Here is a 6,152-nt window from a genome sequence, read left to right as displayed (position 1 = left end):
ATTTCATTTGTCGGATCAAAACGCTGCGTTATTCTCTCTCCTGCGACTGATCAAACTTTTAACCGACTGATCAAATGTGCGTTTGAGCTTCCTCGCTACGTTTTGATGAGCGCATGTTAAAGAATCCCTTTCAAGCTTTTTTTTTCTCCTGAGGGAATCAGATAACAACAGTTTGTAGAGCTGCAGGCGTCCAGAGGAGCTGGAACACCGATCCACGTCAGATCAGCCGAAAGAGGGAAGTTTCAGGCTCCAAACCAACGATATTTCACTTATTTTATCCTCTCGAGGCTGACTGATGACTAGTTCTTCCAATTCGACCTTCTCCACTCACTTGAAACTTCCTGATCATAAACTCTGGATATTCAAAATGTTATCTGGTAAATTTTTGCTTCATATATCAAATACTTCTGAGATAATACTTTTTTTTCAATTGTACCACAAAAACAAAAATACTGAGTCTAATCCAAGAAGTACAAACATTTTAGTTTTCAGACAGAAAGTAAATTATTTGATCAACTGGTTTTTATCATTTTTTGTCTCGTTTTTGTCATTTATATCTCATTTTACTTATTTTTTGTCTCATTTTGGGCCTTTTTGTTTCATTTTGCTTTTTTTAAGTCTCATTTTGTTCATTTCTGTCTCATTTTGGTTAATTTTTGTCTCATTTTTTGTCTCCACTCACTTGAAACTTCCTGATCATAAACTCTGGATATTCAAAATGTTATCTGGTAAATTTTTGCTTCATATATCAAATACTTCTGAGATAATACTTTTTTTTCAATTGTACCACAAAAACAAAAATACTGAGTCTAATCCAAGAAGTACAAACATTTTAGTTTTCAGACAGAAAGTAAATTATTTGATCAACTGGTTTTTATCATTTTTTGTCTCGTTTTTGTCATTTATATCTCATTTTACTTATTTTTTGTCTCATTTTGGGCCTTTTTGTTTCATTTTGCTTTTTTTAAGTCTCATTTTGTTCATTTCTGTCTCATTTTGGTTAATTTTTGTCTCATTTTTTGTCTCCACTCACTTGAAACTTCCTGATCACAAACTCTGGATATTTAAAATGTTATCTGGTAAATTTTTGCTTCGTATATCAAATACTCAAAATAATTGTCTTTTTTTTGCAGTTGCAGACAGAAGATCAATTATTTGATCGACTGGTTGTTTTGTGTTTCTTTTGTGTGCATTTTTATTTCTTTTCTGGCCATTTTATGTGGGGTTTTTGGGGGCTGAATTGTGTCTTTTTCCACTTGTTTTGTTTCTTGTGTCTCACTGTGGCCGTTTTTCATTGCTTTTTGGTGGTTTTGTGTGTCTTTACACTCGTTTTATGTCTTGTTCTCTTGTATTGTGTGCATCTATTGCTTTTATGTGGGTTTTTTTTTTTGGTGGTTTTGTATGCCTTTGTGGTTGGTTTATTTTTCTTTATGGCTGTTTTGTGTCTCTTTACAATTGTTTGTGTATCTTTTTGTCTATTTTGTGTTTTTTGTGGCATTTTTATTTCTTTTTTGCCCATTTTGTGTGTTTTTTTTGGCAGTTTTATTCTCTCTTTACTTGTTTTGGGTTTTTTGTGCCATTTTTATTTCTTTTTTGCGCATTTTGTGTGTTTTTTTGGCAGTTTTATTCTCTCTTTAATTGTTTTGTGTTTTTTGTGGCATTTTTATTTCTTTTTTGCCCATTTTGTGTGTTTTTTGGCAGTTTTATTCTCTACTTGTTTTGGGTTTTTTTGTGCCATTTTTATTCCTTTTTTGCCCATTTTGTGTGTTTTTTGGCAGTTTTATTCTCTACTTGTTTTGGATTTTTTGTGCCATTTTTATTCCTTTTTTGCCCATTTTGTGTGTTTTTTGGCAGTTTTATTCTCTCTACTTGTTTTGGGTTTTTTTGTGCCATTTTTATTCATTTTTTGCCCATTTTGTGTGTCTTTTGGCAGTTTTATTCTCTCTTTAATTGTTTTGTGTTTTTTGTGGCATTTTCATTTCTTTTTTGCCCATTTTGTGTGTTTTTTGGCAGTTTTATTCTCTACTTGTTTTGGGTTTTTTTGTGCCATTTTTATTCCTTTTTTGCCCATTTTGTGTGTTTTTTGGCAGTTTTATTCTCTACTTGTTTTGGGTTTTTTGTGCCATTTTTATTCCTTTTTTGCCCATTTTGTGTGTTTTTTGGCAGTTTTATTCTCTACTTGTTTTGGATTTTTTTGTGCCATTTTTATTCCTTTTTTGCCCATTTTGTGTGTCTTTTGGCAGTTTTATTCTCTCTTTAATTGTTTTGTGTTTTTTGTGGCATTTTCATTTCTTTTTTGCCCATTTTGTGTGTTTTTTGGCAGTTTTATTCTCTACTTGTTTTGGGTTTTTTTGTGCCATTTTTATTCCTTTTTTGCCCATTTTGTGTGTTTTTTGGCAGTTTTATTCTCTACTTGTTTTGGGTTTTTTTGTGCCATTTTTATTCCTTTTTTGCCCATTTTGTGTGTTTTTTGGCAGTTTTATTCTCTACTTGTTTTGGATTTTTTGTGCCATTTTTATTTCTTTTTTGCCCATTTTGTGTGTCTTTTGGCAGTTTTATTCTCTCTTTAATTGTTTTGTGTTTTTTGTGGCATTTTCATTTCTTTTTTGCCCATTTTGTGTGGGTTTTTTGGCAGTTTTTTTTCTCTTCACTTGTGTTGCGTCTCTGTCCTTCCTCTCCGTCAGCTCGGCGGCGTCTCAGCTCCATTTTCGCATCCAGCTGAGCTTCTGAAGAGTAAATATATTTATGAGTCCTGACCCGTGATCACTCATTATCCCCCCAAAACTCTCGGAGCTCTTCTCCTCTCACCGACACGAGGACACTTTCACTCCATAATAAAGCTTTTCACGGCTCATAATTGCCTCTCATTACCTCGGCATTTATCTGCCTCCCGTCTCCTTAGCGGGATAAGAATCAATCAATGGCCGCCGCCGCCGCTCCGGCTGCAGTCGGAGGGAAGATGGCGGGTTGAGGAGTGGATTAGGGCCTGGAGCTGTCATCCCGTCCTAATGGGCTTCTTCACGCCGCGCTCACCTAATCACCCATATCAAACCCTCTCAGAGCCGCCACCGCCTCTTATTTATTTGATTTCGCTCACATTAAATTATATAGGATTTAGAAGAGGGATTAAATTTTTACACTTGTAAGAAGCCTCAGCCACTTAATTAGGGCTGGAAATAATACCGCAATTATTTTAGCGGAGGTCGAGAATGGAATTTTTATGGCCTCAGAGTATTTAGTTAATTATAACGTCACACTCTGACGGCTGGTTTCTGCTCACAAAGTTTGTTTTGTTGTTGTTGTTGGATTCAGGTTTTGTTTTCCGATCTGCTGTGGCTTTTGTGTCTCATTTTGGTTATTTTATGTCTTAATTTGGTCATTTTTGTCCTAATTTGGACCTTTTGACCTTCATATTGATCATTTCAGTGTCAATTTATGCATTTTTGTCCCATTTTGGTCCATTTTTTGTAGCATTTTGGTCCATTTTGTCCTATTTCGGTCCTTTTGACTCTCATATTGGTAATTTACATGTCAATTTATGCATTTATGTCTCATTTTGGTCTATTTTTGTAGCATTTTGGTCCATTTTCAATCACATTTTGGTCATTTTTGTCCTGTTTTACGCACATTAAATTATACAGGATTTAGAAGAGGGATTAAATTTTTACACTTGTAAGAAGCCTCGGCCACTTAATTAGGGCTGGAAATAATACCGCAATTATTTTAGCGGAGGTCGAGAATGGAATTTTAATACTTAGTTAATTATAAGGTTGCTCCCTGACAGCTGATTCCTGCTCAGAAAGTTTGTTTTTTGTTGTTGTTGTTGTTGGATTCAGGTTTTTTTGTATTTTTTTTCAATCTGCCGTGACTGCGAGGCCATTGTTATGCAGTCTGTTGTTTATCAACGCCGCTGCTATCAGTAACACAGCTCATCATTCACTGCCATATTGTTCCAGCAAACAATGGATCTGTGTTCGCGGCGTGCGCTACAGAAATCTGATTTAGCCATCAACGGGCTCCATGGTTTTGTCTTCCACACAATGAGCCGTGATGAGACGGGGACGAGCTCCAGGTGGAACAATGGCAGCGGCCAGTTCTCCGCTTTACCTGCGGGTGGGGGGGTGTTTTTATTGGTTTTGTTCTGCTTTTTTATTGGCTTCATCTGCAAAAATAAACCTGATTGTTCTCAGAGTGCAGCTTCAAACACAACAGATCCATTAAAACAGTTCCAGCAAACAAGTTGGAGGCTGGGATTCAGTCAAACGAGTAAACTCTGATTAGTTGGTGGGTAAAATATTGACTCTAGAGACGCAAACTTCTTAACGGATAGTCGGCAGTGTTATCAGCCAATGATTCATTGATTAATGTTCATCATTTTGGTCATTTCATGCCCTGTTTTAGTTGTTTTTGTCACATTCTAGCCTTTTTCTGTGTCATTTTGGTCATTTTTGTTCCATTTTAGTACATTTTGTCTCCAGTGTTGGTCCTTTGATATCTCCATTTATTCATTTCTGCCCAATTTTGGTCCATTTTTGTCTGAAATTGAAAATTTTGTGTCTTTACTTTGGTATTTTTGTCCTATTTTGGCCCCTTTACGTCCTATTTTGGTCATTTTGTTCCTTGCTGTTTTCATTTTTGTCTAACTTTGATCCATTTGAGTTTCAATTTGGTCATCTTTGTCCTATTTTCGCTCTTTTGTTCATCTCAGCAGTAATTTTATGTCTCAAATTATGCATTTTTGTCTCATCTTGGTCCATTTTCCAAAATCTAATATTGGTCATTTTTGTCGTATTGTGACTCTTGTGTGTCTTACTTTGGTCATTTTGTTCCATTTTTGACTCTTTTCTGTGCCATTTTGGTCATTTTTGTCCCATTTTAGTCTTTTTTGTATAATTTTTGACTTATTTTGACTCGTGTCTCATTTTGGTCATTTTTGCCCCATTTTGGTCCATTTTTAAAAATCTAATTTTGGTAATTTTTGTCCTATTTTGAGACTTTTGTGTCTTATTGTGGTTGTTTTCATTTTATTTTATCCCTTTTGTTTTCAATTTTATTTATTTCTATCTGACTTTGGTCCATTTTTTTGTATTATTTTGCTCCATTTTCTGTCTTATTGTGGTCATTTGTTGTCCCATTTTAGTCCTTTTGTCTATCATAGTGATGATTTTCTGTCTGAATTTCCAAATTTTTGTCCAATTTAAGTAATTTGTCATTTTTTGTCCCATTTTGATTCTTTTGTGCCTTATTTTGGTAATTTTTATTTCATTTCAGCCCTTTTGTGTGTCATTTTGTTTTCCATTTTATTTATTTCTATCTGACTTTGCTTCGTTTGTGTCTCATTGTGGCTATTTTTGTCCTAGTTTAACTCTTTTCTGTCTTCTTTTGGATTACTTTAGCTTGTATTGTATTTGGCTGGGGCTGCACAGTGGCGTAGTGGTTAGCACTTTCGCCTTGCAGCTAGAAGATCCCTGGTTCACGTCCCGGCTTTCCCGGGATCTTTCTGCATGGAGTTTGCATGTTCTCCCTGTGCATGCGTGGGTTTTCTCCGGGTACTCCGGCTTCCTCCCACAGTCCAAAAATATGCTGAGGTTAATTGATCATTCTAAATTGCCCGTAGGTGTGAATGTGAGAGTGATTGTTTGTCTCTGTATGTAGCTCTGTGACAGACTGGTGACCTGTCTAGGGTGTCCCCTGCCTTCACCTGAGTCAGCTGGGATAGACTCCAGCCCCCCCATGACCCTAGTGAGGATTAAGCACTGTATAGATAATGGATGGATGGATGGATGTATTTGGCTGCCACTGAGACCTAACTCCAAATAAGACTCTGGACGTTTTTTTGTCGTGCTCCGTCCGTCTCCACCAGGAGAAACCACTTTGTTGCTGATGTTTAGGTGAACTAAAGCGCTGAGAGATGCTGGTGAGGAGCTGGACGGTCGGTGTAGGAGGGAGCCTGGAGGAAAAACATGTGTTCAATGAGTTCAGAGCAGAAAGCAGCAGCTGCATGTGGGAATAGCAGGAGGAAAGGTTGTGTATCTGTGGCGAGCACACATTAGAGGAAGCAGCACCTCCAGGCCTCCGTTAGCCGCTTGGCTACGTGCACGTTAGCCACTCAGAGCGTTTCACTGCTTTTCTCTCTTATTGTGGTCATTTTT

Source organism: Amphiprion ocellaris, chromosome 13 (genome assembly GCF_022539595.1).
Source record: "Amphiprion ocellaris isolate individual 3 ecotype Okinawa chromosome 13, ASM2253959v1, whole genome shotgun sequence".
Lineage (NCBI taxonomy): Eukaryota > Metazoa > Chordata > Actinopteri > Pomacentridae > Amphiprion > Amphiprion ocellaris.
This window is presented reverse-complemented; position numbering follows the sequence as displayed.